Source organism: Alexandromys fortis, unplaced genomic scaffold, assembly GCF_014885135.2.
Source record: "Alexandromys fortis isolate MF-2015 unplaced genomic scaffold, M_Fortis_MF-2015_v1.1 scaffold_82, whole genome shotgun sequence".
NCBI classification, from domain to species: domain Eukaryota; kingdom Metazoa; phylum Chordata; class Mammalia; order Rodentia; family Cricetidae; genus Alexandromys; species Alexandromys fortis.
The window spans coordinates 1,556,109-1,571,173 of record NW_026067963.1 but is presented as its reverse complement, the minus strand read 5'-3'; the positions used below and the strand labels follow the sequence as shown (position 1 = coordinate 1,571,173).

At 47.2% G+C, this 15,065-nt stretch overlaps 1 long non-coding RNA gene across 1 annotated transcript; it reads right to left on the bottom strand.

The window, feature by feature from the left end:
• Positions 1 to 4,912: 4,912 nt before the first annotated feature.
• Positions 4,913 to 12,986, bottom strand: LOC126508446 (uncharacterized). Its single transcript, XR_007593820.1, has 3 exons — positions 12,817 to 12,986; positions 9,039 to 9,105; positions 4,913 to 8,382 (listed from the first exon to the last, which is right to left on the bottom strand). It is a non-coding gene; the product is annotated as an uncharacterized lncRNA (long non-coding RNA).
• Positions 12,987 to 15,065: the final 2,079 nt, after the last annotated feature.

Below are 15,065 nucleotides of genomic sequence, written 5' to 3'. Positions count from 1 at the left end.
CACCCTGCCGTATCAGATGTTTAGCTAAGACTTAATTATCTTTTTAAAAATAATTGTGTGTGTGTGTGTGCACGCGCGCACCCTGTATCGATGTCATTCATATGTCATTCAAATGCATATGGTGACCCGAGATCCATGCCACTCTCCATGTTTTGAGACAGGGTCTCTTCGCTGAACTCAGAGCTCACTGGCTACACTGGCTAGCCAGAGAGCCCTGGGGCTAACTCTGTCTGTGCACCCCCAGCTTTACGGTGACACCCATACACCACTGCAGCCAGCTTCGTACGTGGGTCCCGAGGATGCAAACACAAGCCCTCCTGCTTTCAAGGCAGGCACCTTATCAACTGAGGCACCTTTTCAAGCCCTGTGTTCCTTTATCAACAAGCACAGCCACTCATTCGGACACGTCCTAGTTAGGGTTACTCTTGTGTGATGGAACACCACGACCAAAAACAACCTGGAGAGGAAATGGTTTATTTGACTGACATATTCTGAATCACAGTCCACTGAGAAAGCCAAGGCAGGGATTCAAAGTGGTCAGGAACCTGGAGATGATGCAGAGGCCACAAAGGAGTGCTGCTTCCTGGCTTGCTCACCAGGCTTGCTCAGCCTGCTTTCTTATAGATCCCTAAACCACTAGCCTGGGGGCGGCCCCACCCACAATGGAACCTCCCACATCAATCACTAATTAAGAAAATAACCTACAGATTTGCCTACAGCCTGATCTTAAGGAGACGTTTTCTCAGCTGAGGCTCTCTCCTCTGGTGACTCTAGCTTGTGTTGAGTTGACATAAAACCAGTCATTACACTATACAGAATTTATTTCTGTCTTTAATAATGGTAAGACACACACACACACATGCATGAGCATACACATAAGCACACATAGGCATACCAAAGAATTACTTTAAAAAGTCTTTGTGAAGGGACTGGAGATGTTGCTGAGCAGTTAAGAGCACTGGATGCTCTTCCAGAGGACCAGGGTTCAATTTCCAGCACCCACATGGTAGCTCACAGTTGTCTGTAATTCCTGTTCCAGGGTATTCGATGCTCTCATAGGACATACCTGCGGCAAAACACCAATGCACGTAAAATAAAAGTAAAAAGCATTCTTTATAAGTTACTATCAGTAAATATTTTATGTGTATTGTCATTAATATACCTATATACCTGGGTCACATGATTTCTTGGGCAAGTAGATACAAGAGGGATTTTTTTAAAATATGAACTATATTTTATTAGACTCTTGGGTTACTTGGTTTTCATATTGTGGGGGAATAATCTAAAACCAACAGACTTTTCACAAACTCTGACTGACCATACAAGAATCATACAAATAATCTTTCAGGGAGCCTCCAGCCTTCAATCCACACCTGTTCTGAGGATTTAGGTTTGTGAGACAGAATCATTATTGCCTTCTCCTCGTGTATCAGTAACTCTAGTCACAATGGACATTACTGGTCCCTGGGATTGCCATTACAATGGCATGGTGAAGTAGTTCTCTGTCTACTTAGAGAAGAGACAGGAAATTGTACCATTAGAGAAGTCTCTGCTATGCTTTCTCATACTCAAACTTCTGACTCTAACGATGATCTTTAATTTTCAGATGTGTGATCCAGATGTGTGATCCAGATGTGCATTCGGCCAATCCAGATGTTGATTCCAGATGTTCGATCCAGATGTGCGTTTGGTCAATCCATATGTTCGATCCAGATGTGCAATATATACAGATTTTTCTTTTTTCGTTTATTCTTTTCTCCATTCTTTCTATTTCCAAAGTCTCCTAAAGAGGGAAATTTTTAAGAAGCTCTGATTTTGAGAGCCGATGGAGGGAAGGCCCAGTAGGACGTTTTTTTCTAAATGGCAATAACTTCCTATCCTGGAGGACAGGATTTTGGTCCTTAAGGGTATGGGAGTCTGGGTTCTTCCTTCCTGTGTGGAGGTCTTGATGTTTTGCCTAAGGGCTACAGGCTGCCCTGGTCAGGTCCTGCCAGTTTCTCCCAAAAGACATCACCTCCAACTCCCACACCTCTGAAGTCCTGAACCAGCCCTGTCTTCCCAGTGAAAGGGCCCCAGCCCTGGGAGAGGCTATGGAGTGGCCTAGTCGGCCCTGATCTCTGTTCCATGAGCTTACTCTCTCCGAGTGGTTAGCACAACCTTTTCCAGAGCTGGGCGGATGCCAGTCCTTCCCCACAGCCCACCCAGGGACAGATGCAGCTGCCAGCCATAATAAATGCATGTGTCTCTCACCTGCCTGGGATGCACTCTAACTAGTGCAGCCCACAGGCCTGGCTGAGTGGAGGGCGGCTGAGAACTCAGTGGTCTACTTCCTGTACTTATGCTTGCTGAGGGCAGAGAATGGCCGTGATGTCACTGTGTTCATTCTGAATAGGAACAAGTGAATGAGTGTATGCGTGCGTGTGTGTCTGTGTATGAGTGTGTGCGTGCTTGCTTGCATGAGTGTGTCTGTGTATGAAGTGGGTGCTGGGTAGACTGAATGGCAGCTTCAGCAGGTCAGGACTTAAGGACTTAAGCGTGTGCTTTGAAACCAGGTGCAAACTGAGCTCTGGCCTGGGGCAGTCCCCCAGCTGCTGCCAGTGCAAGCTGGACACTCATAGGACTCTGTTAGTTCCCTCCCAAGAGAAATGTGGAGGAGTCTTACTGTTTGGGAGGAAGGGTTTAATTTGGAATCAATTTTTTGACCTGAAGGCTCTCGAGGACTCCAGAAGTTGATGGGTGCCACTTTGAAGGGTCAGCTCGGACCAAACAAAACAAATTTGAAAGGTAGAAGCCAAGGCTGATGGTTCTACACCTTGCATGTCTGGGGAAATCCGACAGGAATCCCAAAGCCCCAAGACCCCACTACAATGTGACTGAGTCAGACACCCTGAGAAGGCTGCGGGTCTCCATCTACACAGGGACACAAAGCTAGAAATGGTGTTAGCAATTCAATCCCATTTCCTCTTTCTAAATAAGAAGTCAGGTCCCACTTCAGCCATTAGCCTAACCTCTATAGACCTCTGAAATGTCAATAGCCACCCCAAGCTAATTGTGAAGATTAAGTATTGAGCTGTATTTATATTTTTGGCTGTGGGCCTATATCCTTTAATGACTGAGCTATCTCTCCAGTCCATTGTGGTGTTTTTAAATGAAAGCACCCAGCTCTTAGCATTTAATAAATGGGACTATAACTATCTGAATGTTGTGTGACACTTTCCTGTGTGACATCTACTCAACCCAGACCAAAGTGTGCCTACCATCAAAGCTCAACTTGGAGAAATAATGAGTTTTATTGGGGTTAAGGAATATGGGTGATGGGTGACTTACAGGAGTAGAAATGACTCAAAAGATACTGCTGCATCACCCCATCCAGCACCAGTGATTGTTCACAAAAGCTAGGCAACTGGAGGACACGGCACAACCTGGCACAACCTACAGGCAGCTCAGTAAGCTGACAACAGGGATGGTCCTTTCCGAGCAACTCAGTTAGAGTTCGGAACATCTTCGAGGCAGCTCACCAGGCTGGAGAGTGCCCTTTCCCAGTGACTCTGATCTGAACCTCTTCCAGGCAGCCCCGCTGGTTCCTGCTTCTTCCAGGCAGCTGCTTTGGCCTCAGCATCTTCTTGGCAGCTCACCTTGCCTGAGACTTTTCTTTGAAGCTTGGCTTCCCTCCTTCAGAGAGATGGAGAGAGAGAGAGAGAGAGAGAGAGAGAGAGAGAGAGAGAGAGAGAGAGAGAGAGAGAGAGAGACTCTTCAGCTTTTATTGCTTACTCTGGCAGGGCGGAGCCTAGTGATTCTGGTCAGTTTCAGGGACTTCCTGAGGCTATTCTGAGTTGTTTGCCTTCCTGCTTAAGGAGCTTCCCTGAAGAGTGGAAAGTTTCCATCTGGAATGGAAAAGAGCTCTTAAGCAACATTGCCCATGCCTGGTGTTTAAGTAGGCGGTAGGGAGCTACGGCCAAGAGAACTGTCTTGCTTGAAAAGAGCCCAGTTTCCTAAAGACACAGTTTGTATCCACTTAGAATCTTTTGGACAATAAAGACCAAAACAAACGGTTTAACTCAACACCTTTGTCTTGGAAACAATGAAGCAGGTTCAGGCAGGAGAAAGGGACTGTAGAGCCCGAACAGCCTGCATCTCTGGAGTCCCACATTCTGTTCACTTGGGCTTCAGGAGAAACCTCACTAAGCCTACTACGTGTCTGGTTCTGCAGCTCAGAGTTCATACCAGGTCAGTCCAAGTGTTTGAGGAGCATTTCTGGATGCTGCCACCACGGTAAGTACCTAAACTCTTAGCGAATGAACGAGAATGAAAGCGCCGTACTCCCAACTCCCGGGGACTCATAATTAAGTACAAAGGCAAGTCTGGGTTTGAAATTAATGACTGTGGGATGAGAACTGATTCTAAGATAAAAATGAGTGGTTTATTTGTGTTGCAGTCAACAGCACTGCTTAGGGAAAGTGCCTGTAACTTTCACCAGACAAAGATCTGTCGGATTACTTCAATTCAGGCCTTGGGGGCTTGGAGAGAGGAGGACGGGGTGTGAAGCTTTTAACTGTACCGTGTGGGAATGTGGCTGTTTTCTTTCTCAAGTAGAGTAGCTTTTAAGTATGTGGTGTGTTCAGCGCTGGTTTGTATATTATACCCTTTGTGTGATCTTCATGATGACCTTGGGTGGTAGATGCTAAAAACAGCCCCATTTTACAAACCAGAAAACCAGAGAGTAGTTGGCCAAATAGCACCATCAGGACCAAGCTCCAGCCTCTGGAATCAGAGCAACTTTGTTCTTTTTTTTTTTTTTCCTTAGAATATAAGACATCAAGTTTTCAAGCCTCTTTCTTTCTTTCTTTTTTTTTAAAAATATTTATTTATTTATTATATATACAATATTCTGTCTGTGTGTATGTCTGCAAGCCAGAAGAGGGCACCAGACCCCATTACAGATGGTTGTGAGCCACCATGTGGTTGCTGGGAATTGAACTCAGGACCTATGAAAGAGCAGGCAATGCTGTTAACCACTGAGCCATCTCTCCAGCCCCGCCTCTTTCTTTCTTATTTATTGATTTAGTGACAGAGCCTTCATCTCTAGCCCCAAACTTACAGTCTTCCCTTTTGTACCTCCAGAGGGCTAGAATTACAAGCGTGAGCCAACGGACTGATTTCCTTTCTCATTTTAATTCAGACGCCATGGCACCATTCCTAGTTTGAATAAATTAAATTACATAAAGAGTCGTCAGAGATCTGCAATAAACTCAGTTGCAAGAAGACACCTGGAGAAGCAGCACTAAGTGTACTTCAGTCTGAAACCTCAGTGTCCACCCCCAGTGACACACTTCCTCCAACAAGGCTGCACCTCCTGTAGTTCTACGCAGTGCCCCTGCCTGATGGCTAAGCATTCAAATATGGGAGACTACGGGAGCCTATGGGGGCCATTCTTGTTCAAACGACCATAGGCAGAGAAGCCAGATGATAACAAATCTAATGAATGAAAGTGCAAACCAATTAAGATATTTTAAACTGTATGGTGGGAGGAAGTATGGGCCCAGATGAACCCTGGGCTGACTTTCTCATGACAGAGGAGAAGAATCGTGTGCTTTTTCTACCTGGTACCCGGCAGGTGGTCACCGTGTAAGGTATTTTCTGGATTTATCTGTACTACGACCACGTAGCACTATGCTTTTATTTTGTTTTGTATTCTTAAATTAATTAATTAATTAATTATGAGGTTTTTGAGATGGGTTTTTCTGTGTAATCTTGGCTACCCTGGAACTCATTCTGTAGACTAGACTGGTCTGGAACGCAGAGATCCACCTACCTCTGCCTCCTGAGTGCTAGGATTAAAAGCATGTGCCACCACTACCTAGCATTTCTTTTGTTTTTTAATTACAATATTTATTTTATATGTATGAGTGCTTTGTCACATATATGTCAGAGCATCACTGTGGTCCCTTGTGCCTGTGGAGGTCAGAAGAGGACATCACATTCCCTAGAACTGGAGTTACAGATGGTTGTGAGCTGCCCTATGGGTTCTGGGAATTGAATCCCAGTCTTCTAGAAGAGCCCCCAGTGTTCTTAATTGTTGAGCTGCCTCTCCAGCCATGCACTAATCCACACTTTCAGGTCATGAAAGATGAAGGTAGAGACCACCCACAGCATGCTATATCAGATAAGCACAGAGGACTCAACCCTACAAAATCTGCCTTCTGTCTAAACGCGCCTCTGGGTATGTGTTCCAGGATCGAATGAATCTATAGTGACTTATTTTCTCCTCCCAAGCCTCCTGAGACTTCAGCTATCCCTCTGCCTCACAGATTTCACAAAATCCCACCTCAACTGGAGGACTTAACATGAAGGAAATTCGTGCTTGGGACTTACTCTCTTCACCATGAGTCTATAGTCATTGGGAAACACTGCTGGCTGCAGATGTAGCAGGAGAGAATTAAAACTGTTGGCGGCAATAAACTCTGCAGGTCAGCCCTGAACTCACGATGATGGACGGTCTGGCCTTGTCCTTTATTACCAAGGATAGCACAAAGTCAGCCATGCTATTAGCTTGTCCGCGTGCGGTGTATTTCCCTGTGTCCTTTCACTGTGCACACCAGCAGCCGAGGCCCCGCCTAGTCAAAACTCACACTTGCGTACTAGAAACTGAGTTCCCAACTGAGCCAGGCCCAGGTTATTCTGTTCACAAAATGTGCTGAGTGTCCACCCAGGCTTGCCGCTAACCTCGCCTAAAGGGAGAAATAAAAGAAACATAAAGTTGATTGATCGAACACAGGCAAACAGGAACACAAAGGGTAGACAGGAGAGCTGGCTGGCTGAGGGAGCAGTTGTGAAGGGAGCAGTAGGCCTGGGTTTGTGAAGCAGGAACAGAAACAGAACCAAGAGCCTGGCTGGTCTGGTGTGGCTCAGAATGTACAGGCTGGGTTCCTGCCTCCACCAGGTTCCAGCGCTTGAAATCCCATGAACTTGGTGAGTTTCGTGATTCCAGTCCTCTACCTCCACCTTAGTCACACAGCACAGAGGTGTCCCGAGTTCTTGCCCAGACTTAAATGAACACACAAGGCAAGCGCTCTTACAGGGTTCTATGAAGACGGTCCACACTACTGACCATATTGAACACACTGTATTTAATGTGTGGCACAAGACAATTCTTAGACCAGTGTAACCCCCTCCCCCCCCCAAAAAAAAGTTGAGTGACTAAACAACCCTGGCCTACAGGTCTGTCTTCCAAGCCCATGTACTTGAACCGTTATCATCAGCATGAGCAGAGGCTGAAGAAAGCAGAATTTGCTTCCGTCCTTGTTAAGGGAGCATCGATCTGCTGGGTCATCTTAGCTGTGCACTGCCCACCTCTCCCCATGGATTGTGTTCTTTCTGGGCAGGCAGGATCCTCCCTGGGCAGGCAAGGCTCTCCCTGGGCAGGCAGGGCGCTCCCTGGACAGGCAGGGCGCTCCCTGGGCAGGCAGGGCTCTCCCTGGGCAGGCAAGGCTCCCTGTGGAAGCTTCTGGCCCACAGTGGTATCCACGTGTGGTAATGCTGTCCCCTTTCCCATCAATTCCTGTTGATTCCTAATCTCTCTAAAAAGCTTTCTCACATGTTCTCAGGGAAAGGCCTGGGGTAGGTTCATTTCCTAACTTTATAATCAACATAGTTGTTATTCAATAGTTGATAAAGCAAACCATGACTAATAACAATCCACCAGTAGCCTGTTGCTTAGAGAAGTGATTCTCAGTCCTTAGGAGGCATCAGAACTGTGTAGAAGGCTGGTTAGAAGGCCAGCGTCCTTCTCAGCGCCTGCCAGATTTCAGGTTCCATAGGTCTGGATAGAGTATCGTCATTTCTAGCAGGTTTGCAGGTGATGTCATTGGCACTGCCTTCCATCCTCTGCCCGCAGACATTTGGTCACAGCAACAGCAATGTTTCTCAAGCTCTACTGCTCCCCGGAATCACTGGGGGCTTCTAAAAGCCCCAGCAGTAGCTGCACTCCGCATTGCTAAATGAGAGTCTCTGAGAGTGGCTGGAATCAGCCGTTTTTCAGGCCCCTCAGGTAATTCCTATAGGAAGTCAGACAAAAAGCCAGTGTCTTAGAAGCCTGCTTCCCAGCATTGATGCTGTGGCCAGGCTTGGGGTTCACCCCTCCTAACAGGTCTGTGGGTCATCTTTGGAGTGAAGCAATAAGATAGACACTGGAGTCCTGCAGAGGGGAGTACCTCACTTCTCTCCCCGACAATCTGGAGGCTTGGCCTGGGGGTCCAGAGTGAGTGAGGTTTGGAGATGGTGGCCAAAGCCCTGAGTACAAAGCCCCGGGCTGGTGCTATGGGGACGTCTCCTCTGCCTGTGGCTTCACTTTCCATTAGCTCAGCAACCATGACTGATGGTGATCTGAAAGGATTAAGTGGAAATTTCCAGAACTTAACAAAATCATAAGTTTAAACACATCCCTGCTTGATACGTCGATGCAAAAACCGCGGTTCTGGCCCCAATGAGAATAAGAGAGAGTTTATTCAGTGCCCAGGAATGCAGATCAGAACTCAAGTCCTCAAGTGTTTCACCATGGAAGGGGTTACCTGACACGTTATTATTTACTTAACAAAGAAAGTCATAAATCAAAGTGTTTGCTGAATATATTAGTGGGGGCTGTGGGTAGGCAGGGACAGCTCTGCTACAGGTTTCAGGTAACGATGACACTTTGAGCTTTTGGATTTTGGTAGAAGCTAGTGGTCGGCTAAGATTACATCATAGGGTTTTCATAGGCACAAGGGTGTTAGGCCAGGCACAGGTGTAGGCAGTGGGTGGCTTTCAAAGGAACTAAAATTGCCCAAGATAATTTGACTCTTGACGGCAGCAGTGTAACTCTCCATAATCCTACAGCTCTGCATTTGGCCTTGTAAAACCTTTAACACAGAGCAGCTCCCTAGCGCTCTCTCTCTCTCTCTCTCTCTCTCTCTTTCCCCCCCCCCCCGTCTGTCTGTCTGTCTTGCCCAGCCTCAGTTCACAGATAGAAATCTGCCCTTCCCAATGTCTACTACACTACCCACCTGTTAGTCCGTAGTCACCTTAGATCTTCATGCTAAGATACTTGGGTTGGTCAGATCACATGAGTGACTTTGAGGGAAAAGGCAAAGGAAAGAGTCATCAGGAGAGATAAACACACAGCGAGCTTGCCAAGTCCTGCAGTAAGGAAAAAACCCTGTGGAACTGTGGCAAAGCAAAAGAAACCCATGCTGAAACTGCATAAATCCATGGATTCAGTGGGTGGCAGGTGTTTAATAAGGGTAGAAAAGTTTTTCTTTGGCTCTCCAGTGGGGGCGCTTGAAGCATGTTGCTCAGCAGTTGAGGGCACTTGGTGCTCCTGCAAAGGACCCCGGTTCGATGCCCAGCACCTACATGATGGCTCAGAAGCACCCCTAACTCTGGTTTCAGGGGATCTGACATCCTCCTCTGAACTCCGAGGACACTAGGCACACAAATGGCATGCATCCTTACATCGAGGCAGAGCTTTGATACACATTAAAAAAAAATCAAATAATTGTAAATTTTTCTAAAAGAAGAAACACTTTTCCTGCAGAAAGGAGCTGGGACGACTCTCCTGGTCTCACAGATTTGACCAAGCTGCTGCCTTTCTTTTGTTCTAGATTCCTCGCCTGTGAAATGGGGATGATAAAAATACCCACATCACCATAGAGCTGTGAGGGACCAGACAAATGCATCTAAAACTCCATTCTCTGAGCTGTACATAGGCCTGATTCCCTCCCTCATCTTCCTGGACCACTCCCGGCTCTTCAGAACTGGCAGGAGCCGTAGCCAGGTGGGCATGTCCCCGTGGCTCCTCTTTCACAGATGGTTTAGGACCTGACATAGAGAGATCTCTGGGGCCAGCTCATTGTGGTTTGTGTGCCAAATCAACTTTCTCTCGCTGTGAAAAATACATGAAAAATCCATTTATAATATATAATAAATATACATTTGGGCTTATGATTTCAAAGGTTTCAGTCCATGGTCACTTGACTCCTTTGTTCTGGGACTGGGGAGAGGTGGGTGCACGTGGTAGAGCAAGGTGACTCATGGGAACCAGGATGGAGGGGAAGCAGAGGGCTCAGAACAAAACCTCTGCTAAAATCCATGAAGCTATAAACCCACAAACTGATTAATCATCTCCTGGACTTTAGAAAACTATTAAGGTTCAAGCCATAATACTTTGTTCATCGTTCAGTTTTTCTTTTGAGCCAGCGCTGTGTCATGACACATGCCTGTAATTCCACTACCTAGGAGGCCGAGGAGGATGGCAAGTTCAGGGATAAGCAATATCTTTTAAATTTTTGAATTCCTTTAAATATCCATTTTTATCTTCTCTAAGTGGCTGTGTATAAAGGATTGTACTTTCTTCTCCCTCAAGTTTCTTGAGAGTTATTCCAGGTAAGTATGTGGAAGCCTCCTTTTATTCCTTAGAAGACTGCTCAGTGCTCCTGCATGAGCGCAGATGGACCATGGTGTATTCACCCAGATTGCCATTAATGCTCATTCAGGTGTCGCCAGCCTGCAGTGACAATGAAACAATGAGTGTGTGCGTGTGTTGCGTGTGTTAATTTTGCCATCCTGTCTTCAGGAGGAATCCTAGAGCACCCCACCGCAACCGCCTCACCACCTCACCCCCATAGCTGCTCTTCAAGAACGAGTTGTGGGGTCTCATAAGCAGGCCAAGGTTCTCTAACTTCTTCCAGCATTTTTGACCAGGCCTTGCTAGCAGAAGCAGCGGTGGGAAAGTGGCTTCTGCTTTACCCTTGTCCTCAGGTCTCATTCATACCAGAGCATCTTGGTGACGAGGGTGAGTATGGGTCAGGATGGAGTGAGGGTGTTTAATTCCCACCAAAACTCTAGCTACCAAGGAACTTGGGGAAAGTAGCTTTTCCTATTTTGGTTTTCTTGCTTTATCCTATGGTTGAGGTTGGAGTGCCAATCAGGACGTTCAACTCACAGACTTGATACCTTTAGTTTAAGAAAGAAACTTGAGTCTCAGAGGCCCATGTCACTTGCTAGGGATCCCCAGCTTTTGCCTTGGTTGCTGATCACACACTTTGTCAGAGGGAATCTTTGAGAGCTGGGCTTGCCTTGGGCAAACCCTCAGGAAAGCTCAGCTACTTCACACGCTGAGATTTTAGTATTTTCATACAAAAGCTCCTTTGTTCTTATTCCCATCATTCAGATACTATTAGGGACTGATGCTACTCTGTCCCACTTCCCCAAAATAAAATGGTGAAGCCGGCTCCCCAGTCCTGCAGTGCGACCATTGAAAGGACGTCCATGAAGAGCTAACAAAGTTGAATGAGGTCAGCTGGGACAGGCGCTAATGTCACCTGGCTGGAGTCTTTATTAGTTCACAGGGTTTCTCACTTTCTCTCCAAGGGACATAGTGTCTCCTCGGTTGACTTGATCTTTCTAATTCACAGAGTCGAACAAAAGATGCTTCTATCCCACCATCTTGGCCGAGATCTCTGGTTGTCCTTACAACAAGAAGAAACTCTTATGTTCAGAAGGAAGGCAATGTAAGAACGCAGAGTGAAGACGGCCATCTAGGACCCAGGGGCACACTCCTGGGACACGTGCCTTTCTCCTAGGCTGCAAAAGAAACTAATCCTGCGATATTCACATTTCAGCTCTCCATGCCCCGAAACTCTGAGGAACACAATTCTGTTGCTAAAGCTGCCCAGACTCAAGGACTTTGTTACGGCAGCCCTGGTAGATGCAGAAGCTACAGCCTGGTGGGAAAGGACAGTCACGATCCAGCAGGGAACTGTTAGCCCCTTCCAGGCCCTTCCCCCAGTGTTTCTTTCCCCACAGGTTTCTCCAGCTGCCTCACCACCTGCTGCTTCTGGGATCTTCTCTTCAGAAAAGGCTTCCTCAGAAAATGCTTTCACGGTTCAGAAGTCTCTAGAGCAGCGGCTTCCATCGTCTTTGGCGCCTCCAGCACCACCAGAAGGACAATCTCTATTCCTCAGAGTTTTTGCTTCACTGGACATCCAGCGAGGCGTAGGTCTCCTTCTCCGGCCTAGACTCTTGTGATGTAGGTTCTTGCTTTAGACCTATTTCCCCCATTTTCAGAGGAGGCCAATGTGGCATAACAGATGTTTTTTTAATGACTGAGATCTGCATTTAAACATATTTTTCTTCTTTGCTGGGTCATTAAATCTTTAAGCCCTTCAATGTTTTAATGTTTTTTATAGTCCAGCGGTGTGCTTGGCTGTTCACTTTATTGCCCCATCCATGCTCCCTGTCAAATGAGATGCCTCGGCTAGTGGGCACCAAGGACCGGTTAACACATGGCGCTGTTCTGAATGGGCCCTCGGCCCCATCCCAAGCTAGACTGTCTAAAACCAGAGGAAGGGAGCCTATTTGCAGACATGCCAAATGAATGACAAACAATTTCACAGTGGCTGGTTTTATGCCACATTTATCTTAAAATTCTGTATGCTTTTGGGGGTTGAGGAGAGCGGGATGTCTTTGTGAAGCCATTCGGGGCAAGTGTGGCTTCTGTAGTAAATACAGCTTGCTGTAACAGGATGCCTCAGACTGAGCATCTTCCAAACAGTAGAGATGCATTTTTCACAGTTCTGGGGCCTGGGAAGTTTGAGACTGCAGCGTCAGCCAGTTCAGTGTCCAGCGAGGACCTGTTCCTGGGCCAGAGCGGGGCAGCTTCTCCCTGTCCTCACGTTCTAGAATAGACTGGGCAGAATGGGAGTCAAGGAGCTCTTTTATAAGGGCACTAAACCTATTTCTGAGAGCCCCACCCATGACCTACCCACACCCCAGCGGGCTCACCTTACACCACCACCTTGGAGAGCCAGGATCTCAGCTTCTAAAGGGACAGCCTAAACATTCAGCTCCGACGTTGTGGGGCACTCAGAAGAGGCTGCTTGGGACACGGTGGACTCTGTCTTTTGCTTCAGCCCAAATTCATTTTCTGCTCTTCTGGAGTGAGACTCGTCCTCCCAGGACAGTTCCAGAAGCCAGGCCTAGTCAAGTGCAATTTAAACTACATAGGTGGGTGTGCAAGGTGCACATTTTATCACACCTGCCCCAGAGTTAATAACACAGGAGGCTCCCAACCAAGCCTTAGCTGATAGTGTAACTCAGTCACCCAGATCTTGTGTTCCTGTGGTCACGTCTCTCTGCGTCTGTACGGGTCTGGTTACATGGTTCATGGATCGGTCACACTATACTTACCAACACTTTATGGTTACTCTGTACATTTCTTTTCAAACATTTTCCATGTCACACTGGCCGCAGCCTCAGACAGCTGGTGTTTACCGTGTCCGTGGACCACCTCTCTCTGAGGCTCACTCTATGGTGTCATTGCCTAACGTGTCCTTCTCAGACTGTGTCCCTGCCACAAAGTGACATCTGCATGTGTGTGAACAGTTCACAGGCGGGTTTCTGAGCCTGTGCTTCTGTTCTTCTCTTTGGGACTGTTCCTAAACCCGTTACACACTCTTGCTATCACTGTGGTTTTGTAGTGTTGAGCAAAGCTCCTCTCTACTTTGCATTTTAAAAGGTCATCCAGTTATAGAGTTCCTCACAAAGAGAACCCACCAGCCCATTGACTGGCTTTGCCTTAAGTGTACAGTTGAATCGTTAATGTAGTTAGGTATTTTCAAAGTTACCCAATACACACCATCTTTTATGAAGACACTCCAGCCAAAGCGTGGAATGTGTGCTGTTAACACAGATCATTGTAGGTGTCCTTATTAGAACTTTAAAAATGTGTATAGATGTTTCGTGTGTTCTTGGTTAATCAACTCCCACGTATCTGGTAATTCATTCCGCTGTTATGAATAGTATCTTCGGAGTAATACTTTCTAGCAGCTACTGTGGGCGGAGGCAGATGCTGCTGAGTTTTGCAGGCTGATCTTGCATCTGACACACTAGCTGAACCTTAGCAGTCTGTGCTTGCATTGTTTCTCTACGGCCACGAATGTTTTGTTTTTACACTGTTGTCGGAAGTCTACCCCAGCCCCCAGTCTCTGTGATGCTTGGTGACAGGCACTAGGGGAAGTGTTGACTCACCGAGAAGTGGAAAATCTCTAGGCCTCTGCATGATGGTGTGTGGGTTCCACGTAGCTTTTGGAGACTTACCGTCAGGCCACCAAACACAGGGATGGAGAAAAGGGGGCCTAAAGTCCTATGAATGGGAAGAGATGGAGAAATAAAGAAAGAAGAAAGCCAGAGGAAAGTGAACGGAATAGGGATTGGGGGTACTTGGGCCCAGACAGTGATCACATGGGTCTGGAGAGGCAGCTGGTAATTGATGGTAAAAGAGCCTGGTGTTCCAGAGGCTGGACCAGTGGTGCCGTCCAAAGAGATCCCTGGGACCATCACACCTCTAACGTAAGTCATGGAGGCACCCTGTTACAAGAGAAAGTTGGGCTGTGACAATCACTCCACCTCAGCCCACACTTGCCAGCTGGGACCAAGACCCCTAATGAACATCTCCAGATCCAAACTTCCTACACCTCAGAGCCTTGGAAACCAGTGCCACACCCAGGAGCCTTCCAGGCTGATTGAGAACCTTACGCCAGCTTGGTGAGAAACTATAGCTAAGAAGTAAACCTGCTTTGGGTGGGAAACCTCCATGTCCCCCATGAAAAACAACATGGGGCTACCTCTGCCCTGCACAGTGCTCTGGGAACACGGGAGACCGGAGGTAAGGTTTAGCAGCCCTGATTCGTGAGCCTGATTTCAGTAGCTAGCAGAGTGGCTGAGAAATCGGGAAGTGAGCAGGGGGGTTTTGTTCTCCCTTGTGGCTCCGCCCTGGGCCAGATAGAAGTAATAAGTGTGGCTGAGCTTCGCTGAATTCAGCCCAATTCCCCGCTTTTGCCCCTTAATTGTTTTCAACTGTTTCTGCACTTGGGCTTCGGAGCTCTGAACCTCTTGGGAGAAGCTGCCTTTTTTATGCAGACAGTGATGCGCAGAGATGCTCAGGCAGGTCTATTCTTGCTGCAGGAAGCAAAAGATGCCTTCGGACCATACTCGGTGCCAAGGCCTGAGGGTCTCCTGCCGACACGGGCCTC